The sequence below is a fragment of the Oncorhynchus keta genome, chromosome 7, assembly GCF_023373465.1.
Source record: "Oncorhynchus keta strain PuntledgeMale-10-30-2019 chromosome 7, Oket_V2, whole genome shotgun sequence".
NCBI lineage: Eukaryota > Metazoa > Chordata > Actinopteri > Salmoniformes > Salmonidae > Oncorhynchus > Oncorhynchus keta.
This window is the reverse complement of record NC_068427.1, coordinates 5,339,372-5,359,230: the sequence shown is the minus strand read 5'-3', so window position 1 is coordinate 5,359,230 and position 19,859 is coordinate 5,339,372. Positions and strand designations below refer to the sequence as shown.

Genomic DNA, 19,859 nt, shown 5'->3' with positions numbered 1-19,859 from the left:
TATTTGGTAAATGACCATATTATGACCATATTAATTCCATATTATGGCAAGAACATGAAGATGTGAACGTCAGTCAATCTGGAAAAATTCAAGTTTCTTCAAGTCTAGTCGCAAAAACCATCATGCGCTATGACGAAACTGGCTCTCATGAGGACCGCCATGGGAAAGGAAGACCCAGAGTTAACTTAGCTGCAGAGGAGAAGTTCATTAGAGTTACCAACCTCAGAAATTGCAGCCCAAATAAATGCTTCACAGACACATCTCAACATCAACTGTTCAGAGGAGACTGTGTGAATCAGGCCTTCAGGGTCAAATTGGGTCAAACCACAACTTAAGGACACCAATAAGAAGAAGAGACTTGCTTGGGCCAAGAAACACGAGCAATGGATATTAGACCAGTGGAAATCTGTTCTTTGGTCTGATGAGTCCAAATTTGCGATTTTTGGTTCTAACCACCATGTCTTTGTGAGACAGAGTAGTTGAATGGATGATATGTCACACCAGCCTTCGCTTTGGCTCCCCCTCATGTCCAGCTCATGTGTTCGGCATTCCCGGCCTTCTAACTGCTGCTGAACCTGCTGCTGGCAAAGGCCCTTCACTCATCAACTCCGGACTTGTCTTGTCATCATCATTACACACACCTGGTTCTAATACCCAATCTATCACTGTGTTTATACTCCCTCTGTCATTCGTCTTTGTCGGTCATTCTAAATATTGCTTGTTTTCCTGAGAGGAATCTCTCCTACTATTTCCTGGGTACTTGCACTTTTGGTTTTGTCCAGCTTTTATAATTATAGTGCTTTAATAAACTCAGTAGTTTTAAACCTGCAACCACATCCTGCCTGCTCCTCTACACTTGTGACATGATCTCTGCATGTGTAGTTCCCACTGTGAAGCATGGAGGAGGTGTGATGGTGTGGGGGTGCTTTTGCTGTTGACACTGTATGTGATTTATTTAGAATTCAAGGCACACTTAACCAGCATGGCTACCACAGCATTCTGCAGCAATACGCCATCCCATCTGGTTTGCACTTAGTGGGACTATAATTTGTTTTTCAACAGGACAATGACCCAACACACCTCCAGGCTGTGTAAGGGCTATTTGACCAAGTTGGAGAGTGATGGAGTGCTGCATCTGATGACCTGGCCTGCACAATCACATGACCTCAACCCAATTGAGATGGTTTGGGATGAGTTTGAGTTTTTGAAAAAAAAGCAGCCAATAAGTGCTCAGCATATGTGGGAACTCCTTCAAGACTGTTGGAAAAGCATTCCAGGTGCAGCTGGTTGAGAGAATGCCAACAGTGTGCAAAGCTGTCATCATGGCAAAAGGGTGGCGACTTTGAAGAATCTAAAATATATTTTAATTTGTTTAAAATGTTTTGGTTACTACATGATTGCATATGTGTTATTTCATAGTTTTGATGTTGTCGATATTCTTCTACACTGTAGAAAATAGTAAAAATAAAGAGAAATCCTTTAATGAGTAAGTGTATTCAAAATTTTGACTGGTACTGTAGATGTAGGTCTACACCATCACTGGTGTTATCAGGCTGTATAGCTAGTTACGTTTGATCTGACTCAGTACATTTATTAGCTCGCTTGCGATTAGAATTAGTGATTAGTGTTAGTGATTAGCGGCTAACAAGATTTAGGCCCAGATGTAAGAAACTCAAACTAATAGTGTAATTATAGAACGCTAGTGGATTTATATTAACAAGCAAAGTGAAAACAGCATCATTATCATCAACATTGTTGCATGTGCTGCATTGACCATGCAGAGACTGAACACAAGTGCCTCATGGTCAGAGGAACAACAAATGCGCTCCTTGAGTGACTGGGGGCGGGGCTGGGTCTGTGTTGAACATGGCATGGAGACTGAGAGAGCAGAGAGAGAAGACTCAAGTAACAAAGTAAACTTAAAAAATGGACGTAACACACTGTGCATAACATTTAACAAACCAAACATTCAAATACCATTATAGAAGGTAAAGGAGAAACCCAAAACAGTCCATATATCAATACTGGTATATTGTAAAATATGGTGTGTATATATATATATATATTTTTTCACCTTTATTTAGCCAGGTAGGCTAGTTGAGAACAAGTTCTCATTTGCAACTGCGACCTGGCCAAGATAAAGCATAGCAGTGTGAACAGACAACACAGAGTTACACATGGAGTAAACAATTAACAAGTCAATAACACAGTAGAAAAAAAGGGGAGTCTATATACAATGTGTGCAAAAGGTATGAGGAGGTAGGCAAATAATTACAATTTTGCAGATTAACACTGGAGTGATAAATGAACAGATGGTCATTGGTGTGCAAAAGAGCAGAAAAGTAAATAAATAAAAACAGTATGGGGATGAGGTAGGTGAAAATGGGTGGCTATTTACCAATAGACTATGTACAGCTGCAGCGGTCGGTTAGCTGCTCAGATAGCAGATGTTTGAAGTTGGTGAGGGAGATAAAAGTCTCCAACTTCAGCGATTTTTGCAATTCGTTCCAGTCACAGGCAGCAGAGTACTGGAACGAAAGTCGGCCAAATGAGGTGTTGGCTTTAGGGATGATCAGTGAGATACACCTGCTGGAGCGCGTGCTACGGATGGGTGTTGCCATCATGACCAGTGAACTGAGATAAGGCGGAGCTTTACCGAGCATGGACTTGTAGATGACCTGGAGTCAGTGGGTCTGGCGACGAATATGTAGCTAGGGCCAGCCAACAAGAGCATACAAGTCACAGTGGTGGGTGGTATAAGGTGCTTTAGTGACAAAACAGATGCCACTGTGATAAACTGCATCCAGTTTGCTGAGTAGAGTGTTGGAAGCAGTTTTGTAGATGACATCGCCGAAGTCGAGGATCGGTAGGATAGTCAGTTTTACTAGAGTAAGTTTGGCGGCGTGAGTGAAGGAGGCTTTGTTGCGGAATAGAAAGCCGACTCTTGATTTGATTTTCGATTGGAGATGTTTGATATGAGTCTGGAAGGAGAGTTTACAGTCTAGCCAGACACCTAGGTACTTATAGATGTCCACATATTCAAGGTCGGAACCATCCAGGGTGGTGATGCTAGTCGGGCATGCGGGTGCAGGCAGCGATCGGTTGAAAAGCATGCATTTGGTTTTACTTGCGTTTAGGAGCAGTTGGAGGCCACGGAAGGAGTGTTTTATGGCATTGAAGCTCGTTTGGAGGTTAGATAGCACAGTGTCCAAGGATGGGCCGGAAGTATATAGAATGGTGTCGTCTGCGTAGAGGTGGATCAGGGAATCGCCCGCAGCAAGAGCAACATCATTGATATATACAGAGAAAAGAGTCGGCCCGAGAATTGAACCCTGTGGCACCCCCATAGAGACTGCCAGAGGACCGGACAGCATGCCCTCCGATTTGACACACTGAACTCTGTCTGCAAAGTAATTGGTTGAACCAGGCAAGGCAGTCATCCGAAAAACCGAGGCAACTGAGTCTGCCGATAAGAATATGGTGATTGACAGAGTCGAAAGCCTTGGCAAGGTCGATGAAGACGGCTGCACAGTACTGTCTTTTATCGATGGCGGTTATGATATCGTTTAGTACCTTGAGTGTGGCTGAGGTGCATCCGTGACCGGCTCGGAAACCAGATTGTACAGCGGAGAAGGTACGGTGGGATTCGAGATGGTCAGTGACCTGTTTGTTGACTTGGCTTTCGAAGACCTTAGATAGGCAGGGCAGGATGGATATACGTCTTTAACAGTTTGGGCCCAGGGTGTCTCCCCCTTTGAAGAGGGGATGACTGCGGCAGCTTTCAATCCTTGGGGATCTCAGACGATATGAAAGAGAGGCTGAACAGGCTGGTAATAGGGGTTGCGACAATGGCGGCGGATAGTTTCAGAAATAGAGGGTCCAGATTGTCAAGCCCAGCTGATTTGTACGGGTCCAGGTTTTGCAGCTCTTTCAGAACATCTGCTATCTGGATTTGGGTAAAGGAGAACCTTGAGAGGCTTGGGCGAGTAGCTGCGGGGGTGGGGGGAGCTGGGCGAGGTTGGAGTAGCCAGGCGGAAGGCATGGCCAGCCGTTGAGAAATGCTTGTTGAAGTTTTCTTTAATCATGGATTTATCAGTGGTGACCGTGTTACCTAGCCTCAGTGCAGTGGGCAGCTGGGAGGAGGTGCTCTTGTTCTCCATGGACTTCACAGTGTCCCAGAACTTTTTGGAGTTGGAGCTACAGGATGCAAACTTCTGCCTGAAGAAGCTGGCCTTAGACTTCCCTGAACAGTTCCTGGGGACTGTTCGATGCTATTGCAGTCTGCCACAGGATGTTTTTGTGCTGGTCGAGGGCAGTCAGGTCTGGAGTGAACCAAGGGCTGTATCTGTTCTTAGTTCTGCATTTTTTTGAACGGAGCATGCTTATCTAAAATGGTGAGGAAGTTAATTTTAAAGAAGTGACCAGGCATCCTCAACTGACGGGATGAGGTCAATGTCCTTCCAGGATACCCGGGCCAGGTCGATAAGAAATGCCTGCTCACAGAAGTGTTTTAGGGAGCGTTTGACAGTGATGAGGGGTGGTCGTTTGACTGCGGCTCCGTAGCGGATACAGGCAATGAGGCAGTGATCGCTGAGATCCTGGTTGAAGACAGCGGAGGTGTATTTGGAGGGCCAGTTGGTCAGGATGACGTCTATGAGGGTGCCCTTGTTTACAGAGTTAGGGTTGTACCTGGTGGGTTCCTTGATGATTTGTGTGAGATTGAGGGCATCTAGCTTAGATTGTAGGACTGCCAGGGTGTTAAGCATATCCCAGTTTTGGTCACCTAGCAGAACAAACTCTGAAGCTAGATGGGGGGCGATCAATTCAGATGGTGTCCAGGGCAGAGCTGGGAGCTGAGGGGGGTCGGTAGCAGGGGGCAACAGTGAGAGACTTATTTCTGGAGAGAGTAATTTTCAAAATTAGTAGTTCGAACTGTTTTGGTATGGACCTGGAAAGTATGACATTACTTTGCAGGCTGTCTCTGCAGTAGACTGCAACTCCTCCCCCTTTGGCAGTTCTATCTTGACGGAAGATGTTATAGTTGGGTATGGAAATCTCCAAATTTTTGGTGGCCTTCCTGAGCCAGGATTCAGACACGGCAAGGACATCAGGGTTAGCAGAGTGAGTAAAACAAACTTAGGGAGGAGGCTTCTGATGTTGACATGCATGAAACCAAGGCTTTTTCGATCACAGAAGTCAACAAATGAGGGTGCGGAGGTAAGCCCAGGCACTGGGTGATGATGAGAGAGGTTGTATCTCTGGGCATGCTGGTTGTAATGGATGAGGTCACCGCATGTGGGGAGGTGGGACAATGGAGGTATCAGGGGTATGAAGAGTGGAACTAGGGGCTCCATTGTGAACTAAAACAATGATAACTAACCTGAGCAACAGTATACAAGGCATATTGACATTTGAGAGAGACATCAGCGAGGCATACAGTAATCACAGGTGTTGAATTGGGAGAGCTAGCTAAAACAGTAGGTGAGACAACAACAGCTACTCAGCTAGCACAACAACAGCAGGTAAAATGGCGTTGACTAGGCAACGGGGCCGACAGATAAAACATAAACAAGCAGAATGGAGTACCGTGATTAATGGACAGTCCAGCGTGCATCAGCTATGGAGCCAAGTGATCAGTGTCCAGGGGGCAGCGGTGGATGGGGCAGGGAAGCTGGACTGGCGAGTGTTATCCAGGTTAAAAAAACTAACAATGACTAAATAGCTTGTAGCTGGTTAGCTTCTGGAGGTTCTTGAGTGTGTTCTAAAAATTTAAAATAATAGCGATTCCGTATCACATTGGGTGAGGCAGGTTACCGGAAGGTATAAACAAATTAAATATACCGCCCAGCCCTCTGAGTCATATTTTAAGCGGTGGATTAGGAAGTGCTTTTCGTTCCCAGACTGTTTACTTTCTCCTCTGACCCCTCCTTCTCTGTATCTATTGCCAGGCTATGGTCACTGAGTCAGTACCTTGTGGATGTCTTCCTTTGTTTGAAATCTTGGATTTTGACACGGTGCTGTGCTAAATTGATATCTATATTTAGAAATGGCTAACATTGCAGTTTGCAATTAAATAACATTTTGTTTTGCCACAATTAGTAAATGTATTTTGGTCAGAGATGTTTGTTGCTTCTGCTTTTGGTGCTTCTACACCTGCATTGCTTGCTGTTTGGTGTTTTAGGCTGGGTTTCAGTACAGCACTTTGAGACATCAGCTGATGTATGAGGGCTTTATAAATACATTTGATGGTTGAATTTAGCTGATACATAAAGGCTTTCCACTGGGCAGTTCAACATCTAATTTTGATGTACATTTGATTGAGTTGTCAACTACTGTGAATTCAATGTGAAATCAACAAAAACTTTCCCCATGTCTTTTGATTTAGGTTAAAAGTTGGGTTGTTGAGGCCTCCTGGGTGGTGCAACAGTCTAACACACTACACCGCAGTGTCACTACAGACCCGGGTTCAATCCCAGGGAAGGGTTTGGCCGGCCGGGATATCCTTGTCTTATCGTGCTCTAGCGACTGCTGTGGCGGGCCAGGTGCACGCACGCTGACTTTGATCGGCAGTTGCAGGGTGTTTCCTCTGACACATTAGTGCTGGTTGGCAGGGTTGTGTTTCTGAGGACTCGTGGCTCTCTCCTGAGTCCATACGGGAATTGCGGCGATGGGACAAGACTGTAACTATCAATGAGATATCATGAAATTTAGGAGAAAAAGTATATACTGACTTTGATTCAACCTCATCACGTTCTTCTTTTTTTTACTGACGTGGAAACATTAACATGCAAATAGTTCATGTCATATAGCTTATTATTCATCCAGCTAAGCGGTTGGTGTGTCTGTACTGAAGAGAAATCTAAAGATCAGTGTGTCATATCTGTTTTGAGCAGAGTTAACGTTGCTTCCTTCTGTCTACTCTGACAGCCCCTCAGACACTTAAGGATTTATGAATATTTCCTCCTTGTAGCCTGTCCATCTGCGTGACACTGTCTACCCATGGCCTTGGGAATATGTTTCAATCTATTAAAGCAAACCAAAGGAGTCGTTACATTAAATAGGTGGGGGGAATAGGGAGAATGGGATAAAGAGAGGTAGAGAGAGACCGAAGGGGGTGAGAAAAAGAGAGGGGAGAAGTGAGGAGAGAGAGAGAAAGAGGGAGGGATGGAGTGACACACTGAATTGGTTATTAATGGAAAGCTCAGCCCATAGGGTAGTTGAAATACAATGATATCCTACAAGAAAATATGAGGGTGTCACTTTCCCAAAAGTCATGGTAAATGTCAGCGTTTTAACGTCCCCGACGCTAATTTTATGGCAGTAATGTTTGGAGGAGAGAGTTTAGGAAACACGGCCCACTGGCCACACTGATTATTCCGCTCACCTTCTCTCTCTCTCTTTCTCCTTCTCCTTCTTTCTCTCTCCTTCTCCTTCTCTTTCTCCTTCACCTTCTCTCTCTCTCTTTCTCCTTCTCCTTCTTTCTCTCTCCTTCTCCTTCTCTTTCTCCTTCACCTTCTCTCTCTCTCTTTCTCCTTCTCCTTCTTTCTCTCTCCTTCTCCTTCTCTTTCTCCTTCACCTTCTCTCTCTCTCTTTCTCCTTCTCCTTCTCCTTCTTTCTCTCTCCTTCTCCTTCTCTCTCTCTTTCTCTCTCTCTTTCTCTCTCTCTCTCTCTTTCTCTCTCTCTCTCTCTCTCTCAAAAGGGTTTGTGCTGCAAGCGATTTAATCTCTAAGTGAAGGGAACATTAGGAAAGTGGAGGAGAGAGAAAGGGGGAGACAGAGACAGAGAGAGAGGGGAAGAGGACAGAGAAAAATAGTGAGAGAGAGAAAGAGGGAGACGATTCAGGGGGAGAGTGGGAGGGAAATGGTGAGACAGAGGGTAAGATGGAGAGTAGAAAGATAGAAAGAGAGAGAACACAGGGCTTGATTTTCCTGCTGCGATAAGAGGTTGGAAGCCAACTGTTACCAGTAAAATCCGTCCCAAAACATCTGGGGGCCTGCGTGCCTATGTAGTGTGTACCCAGATGTTGATATCCTGACCTTGTGGGGTATCAACCCAACCTGGACATATGCACAACATATGCCGGTCTTAGTCATAGTAAAGGAATCTCTCCTGTATGGATGTACACGTTTCTATAATATGTTCTCTCTGTATCTACATACCTGCTTTAGGGGGAATCCAAAAGCATCCTATGGATACACTGTTTGTAAATGGTGAAAGCCTACTTTAGGTGTTTTTACAACAATGGTTAAACGTCACTATTTTATGGACTACAAACTGGCGAGTACTTTTGTGTTCTGTGTCCTGATTGACCATATTAGACTGGGGCGAGAAAAAAACACAACACCGTAGCTATCCCTAGTGGGACAGAGGGTTAATGATTTGACTGCAAAGCTGAAGATTACAGGTTCAATTCCACATGTTTAATAACCATGCTTTTTTTTAATAAACTTAAATTGAGGCTCAGATATAATCTACTAAAAGAGAGGATGTCTTTATTTCGTTCTGATTTATAAATCCAGTCAGAAATGCAGAATTTAGACTAACTATAAAGAAATTAACATTGGGTAAAAATGGACTGTTGAACTATGTCTATTGAACTACTGGCAGTCCTTCAGACATTTGAAAAATAGTTTAAAATTTTTTTTTTTTTAAACAAGCAAAATCAACCTATTTCAGAACGGTGTATCAAAAAAAGTGTTAAAAGTGTAATCCAGTTTACTTCTGGAAAGTGGTAAAATCTGTTAAACAAAACTCCACCCCCTCATTTCCCCAGCAGGTTCTGACAGCCTCTGGTCCCATACTAGACCAAATTGAAATCTGCTGTGCTTTTGATGACCATTTGTGCTTCAGTTTCAAAGGATAGGTCACTAGAGAATGATACACTAATAGATTTACAAACTTTATTTCAATTTATGTTTGATGTGTATGATGTACTAAGTGCTTTGCTAAAGATTGATGTTAATAAATCCATAGGGGCTGATTCACTTAATCCCTGCTTACTGTGGCTCTCTGTCCCACTTATTGCAGAACCATTTACCTATATCTTTAATTTGTCAATTGTTTCTGGTGTTATCCCTAAGATCCGGAGAGCGGCACATGTCCTCCCCCTACAAAAAGGATGAGATACTTCAGACTTAGATAACTACCATCCAATCTCCAAATTATCTTGCCTTTCCAGAGTTTTAGAATCCCTGGCCAACTGTCAGCTAAGAACTTTTTTTTTACTTCCCAGTCTATTCTTAATGTGCACCAATCCGGTTTTAGACTGGAACCGTTTCAGCTGCTACGCTTCTTTTAGAAGATGTGTTAAATTGCTTAGATCATACAAATCCTTGTGCTGCCTTTACAGACCTTTCCCAGGCCTTTGACACCGTTGACCATCGCAGTTTCATTCAAAGGTTGATTGATGTAGGCCTGGATCAGGCTTCTTGCACATGGTTTGAGAATTATCTGTCTGACAGGACACAATGTGTGATTTCTAGTTTCCTGGATATTATGAAAGGTGTACCACAGGGGTCGGTATTGGGACCTATTCTCTTGACTATTTATATATATATTTATTTCCCCCAATCCATGGTTACAGTCTTGTCTCTTCGCTGCAACTCCCATACGGACTCGGGAGAGGCGAAGGTCAAGAGCCGTGCATCCTCCGAAACACAACCCAACCAATCCTTGCTGCTTCTTAACACAATGCCCACTTAACCCGGAAGCCAGCCGCACCATAATGTGGGAGGAAACACAGTAGACCTGGTGACTGTGTCAGTGTGCGCTGTACCCAGCCCGCCACAGGAGTCACAAGTGAGCGATGGGACAAGGACATCCCTGCCGGCCAAACCCTCTCCTATCCCGGACGATGCTGGGCCAATTGTGCGCCACCCCATGGGTTTCCCGGTTGCTGCTGGCTGCAACAGAGCCTGGACTCGAACCCAGAATCTCTAGGTGCAAAGCTAGCAACTGCGATGCAGTGCCTTAGACCACTGTGCCACTCGGGAGGCCTCTCTTTACTATTTCTATAAATAATATAGGTTTATCTGTTAACTTGTAATATTCATCTGTATGTAGACAATACTGTTATGTATGCCACTGCCCCAACTGTAGACCAGGTGTTGTTAGAGCTGCAATCTGGCTTTGTTGCCTTAGTTGGTTTAAAACTTACTTAATGTGGAAAAGACTAAGTATATGTTGTTCTCTAATTCTCACAAAATAAATCATATGGACTACATATTTATTAATTGAATGGTCCCATCGACTGGGTTCCGGGCATTTAGATTGACAAGGATTTAACATTTAAAAAAAACATATTGATGAGTTCAGATTTAAAGTGGGCTTCTTTTTTAGAAATAGATCTTGTACAGTTAACTTTCCTGGCAGTTCTTGACTATGGTGCCGCCATTTACCAGAATGCAGCAGCCGCCATTTACGAGAATGCAGCAGCCACTACTCAGAAACCTTTGGATGCCGTCTACCGAAGCGCCCTTCGTTTCATCACAGGTGACAGTTTTAATACTCATCACTGCTTCCTGTATCAAAAAGCTGATCCTTCTTTATTAAAGTCGCGTAAATCGCTTCACTATTCCCTTTTTGTTTACAAAGCTCTTCTACACAGGCTTCCGACCTACCTAACTTTGTTGTTGAGGTATAAAGACATGAGTTACCAAGCCCAGTCACAGGGTTGGTTAACTCTTGAGGTTCGTCGGGTCTCCACCGAATTCGGCAATCCACTTTTGTTTTAATGCACCTTACTGCTGGATACATTTTCGGATCTCATTACAATTAGATGTTCTGGTGCCACTTGTGCAGTTTAGGGTGTTCACTGAGGACCTAGTGGCTGAGGACTGTAACGGTTTTTCATACGTTTGTGTTTTGTATTGATTGCTGTTTTGTTTGTTGTATTGTTATGATCAGGGCACCCTTGGGAATGAGACCATGGTCTTAGTGGGTTTTCCCCGGAATAAATGCAAATAATACAAAAATGAAGTGTAAAATATATGGTTGTGTTTGTATGATTAAATGCTGTTCACATGTCCTATCAATGAAATAATGTGTAGATTGTCAACATATGAAGTGTAAAAAAAAGTTGTTTATGTTTGATTAAATGCTGTTCATTTGTCCTATGAAAGTCATGTGCCACGTGTCTCTATATCACCTGCAATACAGTCTTCAAATGTGAATTTCCATTAAATCTGTTGAGAAACATAATGGGGATGTATTCCAATCTGTTTTCTTATGCTTTAAGGAGCTACAACTGTGCTGAGAATGTTGTGGTAATAATACGGGTAAACCTAAATATAACAATCTGTACATGTTCTTGAAATGATCTGAGGACCTCCAAGACAAAGTCAAGTGTTTATTGCGTAAACATCAATGGAATATTATGTTAAATCTAAAACATATATGCTATGAAGGTCATAAAAACAGACTTATTTGGGAATTGGGGAACATTGTGCAACATTGAGGGAATGTTCTGTGCAACCTATGTGAATATCACAATAATATTATTGCAACATCCCAGACAACTCCCATACCTACATTTAATGTTCTGGGAACCTTTAAAGAACTTCGACTAGGATTTATGTCAACATTATTACATCAAGGGAATGTCCTGTGCAACCTAACTTAAACACTGTATGAATTTCATCACAACTGAGCATAGTTTGTGTTTTGGGAACCTATCTCTTGTAATTTACCCACTATGTTCCCACAACATGTTTTGGGAACCTTTAAAGAACTCTGAAAGGCTGTTCTGTCAACATTATTTCAACATCAGATGAATGTTGTGTACACCCTGAAACAAACATTATCTGAACGTCAGCTAAACTGGACAGTTAGGTCCAGCTTAGGTGACATACACTAACTATACTGAACAAAAATAGAAATGAAACATGCAAAATGTCAATGATTTTACTGAGTTACTGTTCATACAAGAAAATCTGTACATTTTTCATAAATTCATTAGGCCCTAATCTATGGATTTCAAATGGCTGGGCAGGGGCACAGCCATGGGTAGGCCTGAGAGGGCATAGGCCCACCCACTGCGGAGCGAGGCCTAGCCAAACAAGATTACTTTATTACAGACATAAATACTCCTCAGTTTCATCAGCTCTCCATGTGGCTGGTCTCAGGCGATCCCACAGGTGAAGAAGCCGGATGTGGAGGTCCTGGGCTGGCGTAGTTACATGTGGTCTGTGGTTGTGAGGCCGGTTGGACATACTGCCAAATTCTCTAAAACAACTGTGGAGGTGGCTTATGATAGAAAAATTAACATTCAATTATCTGGCAACAGCTCTGGTAGACATTCATGCAGTACACATGCCAATTCCACCCGTGCTCAATATTTGAGACATCTGTGGCATCGTGACAAACCTGCACATTTTAGAATGGCCTTTTATTGTCACCAGCACAAGGTGCACGTGTGTAATGATCATGTGTGTAATCAGCGTCTCTTTATATGCCACACCTGTCAGGTGGATTGACTATCTTGGCAAAGAAGAATTGTTCACTAACAGGGATATAAACAAATTTGTGCACAACATTATGAGAAATATGCATTTTGTGGGTATAGAACACTGGAATATAAAACAGTAGACCAACACTTTACATGTTGCGTTTATACTTCTGTTCAGTATACAACAGTTAAATATCAGTATTTTGACATACAATGTACTTTCTCGTTTGAAGCAAGATGCACTGTACAGCTAATGGTCCATAAGGGTGTATTTGTCAAGGTGAAGTTAAAAACATTCTAACTACCGCAACAGTCGCATCGTCTTCTATTAGCAGCCTAAGAGGTCACAGCCACTCCATTTGAAGGAGGACAACTTCCTCCCTCCTCAACCACTCTACTGGCAGGTCAAATAAAATGTAATTGTGCCTGGCTGAAAGCACGCCGTCCGGCCCCACTGACAACCTCCAGGTTTTAGCACTCCGTTATCTTTTTGGGAGGAACACACCGCTTGCAAGGACACAGGCTTCACCTGTCAATAGATCACACTGACTTCCCACACTGACTTCCCTGACTTCCCTGGCCCCGGCTAAATGCACAGCCTGCAGAGAGAGGCGGCATTTTTCTCTATCTCGATTTTCTCTCTCTCTTGCGCTCTCGCCTTCCGTCTCTGTCTCCTGCTCTTCTCTTGCCTGGGTGGGTCTCTCTTTATCTCTCTCTCTCGCTATCTTCCCACTGGGCACAGATGTCAGTTCAACATCTAGTTTTGATTTACATTTGGTTGAGTTGTCAACTGAACGTGAATTCAATGTGAAATCAACAGAACATTTCACCGTGTCATTGGATTTCAGTTAAAAGTTGGGTGAAAGAAATACAATATTAGCTTACGTTGATTACTTTTTGCAAATCCAATTAGTTTTTCCACGTTGATTAAACGTCATCATATTCAATTATTTAGTTGAAATGACGTGGAAACAAAGTTAATTCAACCAGTTTTTGCCCAGTCGGGTTGTTCTTTCTCTCCCACTCGCTCCCTCCTCCTGCCTCTTTCTCTCTATTGGCTTCTCAATATATCTTTTTACATTACCCTAATCTATCCTTTTATCTACAATATCTTATACTTCCATCTCTCTCTCTCTCTCTCTCTCTCTCTCTCTCTCTCTCTCTCCCTTCATGTGTCATTTTCTCCTCTTCTCTTTCCCTCCCTCAACTGAAAGCTCCCGAGGGAGCTCCGGATTCAAACACAGGAACCAGAAAACATATGGCACATTTTCAAACTCCCAAGGTCAATTACAGCTATTTATCCAGAGATTGTGGCTCAATTTCCCAAGGTTTCCTGTTGATTTACCGCAGATAGCCTATGCATGTCTGTCATATTTAAATCCGAGGCAGTATTTAGTTGCATCCTCCTCTCGCTTTCCCTTCTCTGCGACTCTCCATCAAACATTTCAAAGGCTTTCAAGTGGATTTGAGACATGTTTTATCTCCCATTATCATGCAGACCGTCTTCTTCTCCCTCCTCAGCATAGCTAGGTCCGAGTGCCGCTCCTCGCACAACACAAATCTAATAACATAATCTTCTTTTTTTTTTCTTTCTTTTTTTTACATCCGTAGTTTGTCAAATAAATTCCATGGCCTCCTGTTTTAGAGGCACCACAGCACATTGTGGAGTGAGAAAATGAACTGTATAGGTGATTCATCATTGCTATCCCACTGTCAAGGACTCCAAACTGCTATTGAGGGCTGGAGGGAGGAGAAGAGGAAGAGAGGGATGGGGGCTTTCTTTTTTAAATTATGGCATTTCATTCGCCATTGTATTTAGGCCTACTGCATCCCCATTTTTCATTTGTGGCTCTTACTATCCAGCAAAAACAGTTGTGGCATGAAATGTTATTTGTGACATGGCAGACACGCGAGAGGGGGGGGGGGTTGTAATTTCACAGCGGAGGCCCTTTACCACACTTTTACCATAGAGAGTAGCCTACAGTGCGTATAGCACAAGAGGCTGTCACAGCTGCTGCTGGCAGTGCTCGCTCGAGGAGACGTATCACCTGAAAACACTCCATTCCAGCATCACTCCAGCGTCTGTCGCTGTAATTAACTGGAAGTCAATGATGCCGGAGCGACGGTGAAGAATAAACATGCAAACACATGCCAGAGGAGAGGAGAATAGAGGAGAGGGGTGGTAGGGGAGAGGGAAGGAAGGAGAAGATCAGAGGAGAATGTAGGAGAGGAGATGAAGAGAAGGGAGTTGAGGACAGACCTGGTGAAAGCCTGAAGAAGAGAGAACTCCGGGAGTTTCACTGCAATAAACACGGAGTTGAACAAACAGTGATGACTGAATATTGATTGAATTAACTGTCTGCTTCCATGTGCTCTTGTCAACCTGCCTGTATTTGCGCACACACCTCTTTTGTTGAAAACTACATGTACTCTGACAAGCGGTGCAGTTCAGCTCTGTAGTTGTGAGTCTATCTGGAACCGAACACAAAGCTGTTTGCTTTTCCCGGTGCCGCGTGACAGGATGTTTCCTCTGCAACAAAGTGATCAAATATTCTCTGTAATCTGCTGGCGTGTTGCAGAAGGGGAGACCTGCTGAGTGCAAAGCCGGAGTTTGTTATAGCAATGATTTATGATGAATGCCAACACTAAATAAGGGACAAAGTGTATACAGTACAGATCAATTACAAAGCTACAACAACAGGCCTTCTATCAAATCAATGTTATCGCAGGTGCAGCTAAATGCTTGTGTTTCTAGCTCCAACAGTGCAGTAATACCTAAATAGATAAAAGAATACACACAATAAATAAATTAAGATATTTCAGATCGAGCAATGGCAGAGATCAGAATATATATATATATATACACGACCGTTCAAAAAATGTGGGGTCACTTAGAAATGTCCTTGTTTTTGAAAGAAAAGCATTATTTATGACAATAAAAATAACATCAAGTTGATCAGAAATACAGTGTAGACATTTTTAATGTTGTAAATTACTATTGTAGCTGGAAACGGCAGATTTTTAATGGAATATCTACAAAGGCGTACAGAGGCCCATTATCAGCAACCATCACTCCTGTGTTCCAATGGCAAGTTGTGTTAGCTAATTCAGGTTTATGATTTTAAAACGGTTCTGTTGATTAAAGACGCAATAAAACTGGCCTTTAGACTAGTTGAGTATTTGGAGCATCAACATTTGTGGGTTCGATTTCAGGCTCTAAATGGCCAGAAACAAAGCCTTTCTTCTGAAACTCGTCAGTCTATTCTTGTTCTGAGAAATGAAGGCTGTTCCATGTGAGAAATTGGCAAGAAACTGAAGATCTCGTCGAACACTGTACTCCTCCCTTCACAGAACAGCGCAAATTGGCTCTAACCAGAATAGAAAGAGGAGTGGGAGGCACCGGTGCACATGCACAACTGAGCAAGTTGACAAGTGCATTAGAGTGTCTAGAAAAACAGATGCCTCACAAGTCCTCAACTGGCAGCTTCATTAAATAGTATCTGCAAAACACCAGTCTCAAAGTCAGCAGTGAAGAGGCGACTCCGGGATGCTGGCCTTCTAAAAAAATTGCAATTTTTTTCAGAAACAAGGTAATTTCTAAGTGACCTCATACTTTTCAACGGTAATATATATATGTATATATAAAAGCTTCGGCACGCCTACTCATTCCAGGATTTTTCTTTATTTTGACTATTTTCTACATAATAGTGTAGATTAAGACATCAAAACTATGAAATAACATATTCTACATTGTAGATCAATAGCAAAGACATCAAAACTATGAAATACATAATGTAGTAACCAAAAAAGTTTTAAACAAGACTGTGTCAAGATTGTGCAAAGCTGTCATCAAGGCAAATGGTGGCTATTTTGAAGAATCTACTTTGAAGAAATATATTTAAAAAATGTAAACACTTTTTTTGGTTACCTTATGATTCCATATGTGTTTTTTCATAGTTTGGATGTCTTCACTATTAATCTACAATGTAGAATATGTTATTTCATAGTTTTGATGTCTTAATCTACACTATGTAGAAAATAGTCTAAATAAATAAAACCCTTGAATGAGTAGGTGTGTCCAAACTTTTGACTGGTACTGTATATGCTGTGTATAATGGTGTGAAGACAGTATGAACAGTATATGAATAGAAAAGATATGTACAGCAGTAGTTATATAGGATGAGCCATGACTAGAATACAGTATGTAAAAATTGTTAAAGTGACCAGTGTTCATTTACTCTATGTACTATGTACATACATCTCTAAGGTTCATGGTAGAGTACTGGCTGGTAGCCAGCGAGAACTGTGACTAAGGCTAGTGGTGACTGTTTAATAGTCTGATGGCCTGGAGATAGAAGCTGTTTCTCAGTCTCTGGGTCCCAGCTTTGGTGCACCTGTACAGTCAACCACCTTCTAAATTCTAGTGGGGTGAACAGGCCGTGGCTCGTGTAGCTGAGGTCTTTGATGATCTTCTTGGCCTTTATGTGACACCAGGTGCTGTTGATGTCCTGGAGGGCAGGCAGTGTGACCCCAGTGATGCGTTGGGCTGACCACACCACCCTCTGGAGAGCCCTGCGGTTGGAGGCGGTGCAGTTGCCGTAGCAGGCGGTGATACAGCCCGACAGGATGCTCTCAATGGTGTATCTGTAGTTCTTGAGGGTCTTAGGGGCCAAGCTGAATTTCTTCAGCCTCCTGAGGTTGAAGAGGTGCTAATGCACCTTCTTCACAATGCTGTCTGTGTGAAGGGACCATTTCAGGTTGTCAGTGTTGTGTATGCCGAGGAACTTTAAGCTTTTGACCCTCTCCACCCTCTCCCTATGGAGCCCCCGTGTTGAACATCAGTGTGGAGGAGGTGTTGTTGCCTACCTTCACCACCGAGGTCGGGCCCATCAGGAAGTCCAGGAACCAGTTGCCCAGGGAGGGGTTCAGACCCATCGCCCTGAGCTTAGTGATGAGCTTGGAGGGCACTATGTTGAAGTCTACTAGCGTTGGTAGCAGTTATGCTGATTTTATTGGACAGAGATATTTGCAGTAGTGATCAGAGAGGGGGCTATATGAAGTGTAATGTAATGAATGCAAATGGTAGATGTTGTATATGTATATGTATATGAACATCAGAGGTCGTTGGAGTTCGGTGATTATGTTGATAGTGTTGTCAGCCGCTTTAAGGCGCCATTCCAATCATGTGCCAAGTATTTTAAATTATATAGTAGTTTCATTTCAGTGTAACAGTAAAAAAATATATCTTGCTTCAAATGAGGTTTTCGCTGGAGCTCTTGTTAGGGAGGATGCCATTCTCATATGCTCAGTCAAATGAGTTTTTCGCTGGAGCTCTTGTTGGAGAGGATGCCATTCTCTCATATGCTCAGTCAAATGAGTTTTTCGCTGGAGCTCTTGTTAGAGAGGATGCCATTCTCTCATATGCTCAGTCAAATGAGTTTTTCGCTGGAGCTCTTGTTAGAGAGGATGCCATTCTCTCATGCTCAGTCAAATGAGTTTTTCGCTGGAGCTCTTGTTGGAGAGGATGCCATTCTCTCATATGCTCAGTCAAATGAGTTTTTCGCTGGAGCTCTTGTTAGAGAGGATGTCATTCTCTCATATGCTCAGTCATCCCACAATAAAGCAGTAAAAACATGAACAACAGCAAATTACCACAGAAGTGACTTCTTAAAAGTAGGCAGTTCATTATTTTTGAATGAAGTCAAATGATAAAGTGATTTGAATCCATTAGGCATCCATTCAACAGGAGGGAAAATATAAAACATGAGGAGGAAAACAGAGCAGAGAGGTTGTTGCCACTCTCCACGGACCAACAGTGCATATTCCACTCTCTTTTTCCCTCTCCCCAAAAATGTATACAGATTCTTTTCTTCCAAATTACAAACTCTATAAACTGTGGATCCGAGCACTCTAACACTCCACTGCCTGCTGGTGAGCCCATGTTTCCAGGGCATTTGCAGATGCTCTAAATAATCTCCAATGTTTTTGTTCAATCTGCTCTAAGGATGGGTGAAATAAATACTTTAAACTAATTAATGGCCGACCAGCTGTTCCTACCACTTGGCTGGCGTTAGTGAATATTGATGGGAGGAGAGAGAGAAAGCGAGAGGGGGGGGAGGGAGAGAGACCGCGAGGAGGGAAAGAGAGAGGAGAGGGAGGGAGCTTGTCTGTTTTTGTGCAGCATTCACTCTGCCACGTAAACATGTATGAATAGTGGATGAGAGAGGGGAGAGAGGGGACCTGCACAGAGCACAAGTCAGGGTGCAGCATTAGAGGAAATAGAGTGGATTTGATCAAAATGGAGAAAGAGGGACAACTGATGGCACATATAATATATCATTTTGAGGCGTGTGTGTGTTCTTGTTTTCCTACCTTATCAGGACCCTAAATGTCCTAACAATTCACCTGAATGTTCTGAAAAGGTAGGAAACAAGGACTTCATGTCCTCAATTTTTTTCAATTGCTATTTTAAGGATTAGGCTCAGGGTTTTGGGGTTGAGGTTGGGGTTAGGGTTAAGGTTGGGATTTGGGGGGTTACGGTCAGGTTAGGGGTAGGGTTAGGTTTAGGGTTAGGGAAAATAGGATTTGTAATGGTCAAACATTTTCACTACCCAAAAAGTCCTGACATTTTGCAAAAAATAAAGCTGCGTGTATGTGTGTGGTATAAGTGGTTGACTTATTATTAAGGCTCTTCAGACATAAACATAAAGTGGAACCTCTTCCTGACAGAGTGTAATGTCTCTCTCTCCCTCGCTCTCTCTTTCTTTATCTAGCTATCTCTCTCTCAATTCAATTTAATTAAATTCAGAAGTTTTTATTGGCAAAGTGGTACCTCTTCCTGACATAGTGGAATATCTCTCTCTCTCTCTTTCTTTATCTAGTGCTCTCTCTCAATTCAATTTAATTCAATTCAGAAGTCTTTATTGTCATGGAAGTGTTGAACACATACATTACCAAAGCAAACATATAGAAACATATCAATGATGACACAGATATATATTTTGCACATACACACACCACTCTCTCTCGCTCTCTCTCTCCCTGGTGTGTTATGGATAGTGTGTACAGCAGATGGCAGGGCCCTGCCTGGCCCTCTGTTGGTGATGAATGGTGGATGATGTCATCCTATAAGTTTGACAGGCACCCGTGCGTGCGTACACAAAGGAAGCTGATCCAGCCGAGGTAATGGAGCTCTGTAGGCCTGCTTCTTCTTATTTGGGAATCCACATGATTTACTCCCTTCAATGGGAAAAGCTGAATTTGTGTCCTGGATGGAGGAAGGTTAACCCTTTGGTTAGACCCTGAGAGACAGTGTAGAGTAGAGTAGACAATGCAGACTGGAGTGAATCTCAATAGTCTTTTTGTGAGTTCGTGTGATCTCATTCTCAAAAAAACATTGGATGAGAAGAAACCT

General features: G+C 42.8%; 1 protein-coding gene across 3 annotated transcripts in view; it reads left to right on the top strand.

Moving 5' to 3' along the window:
- LOC118385890 (dachshund homolog 1) overlaps positions 1-19,859 on the top strand; it is a 294,778-nt gene that overhangs the window by 248,637 nt on the left and 26,282 nt on the right. The window lies entirely within an intron of this gene.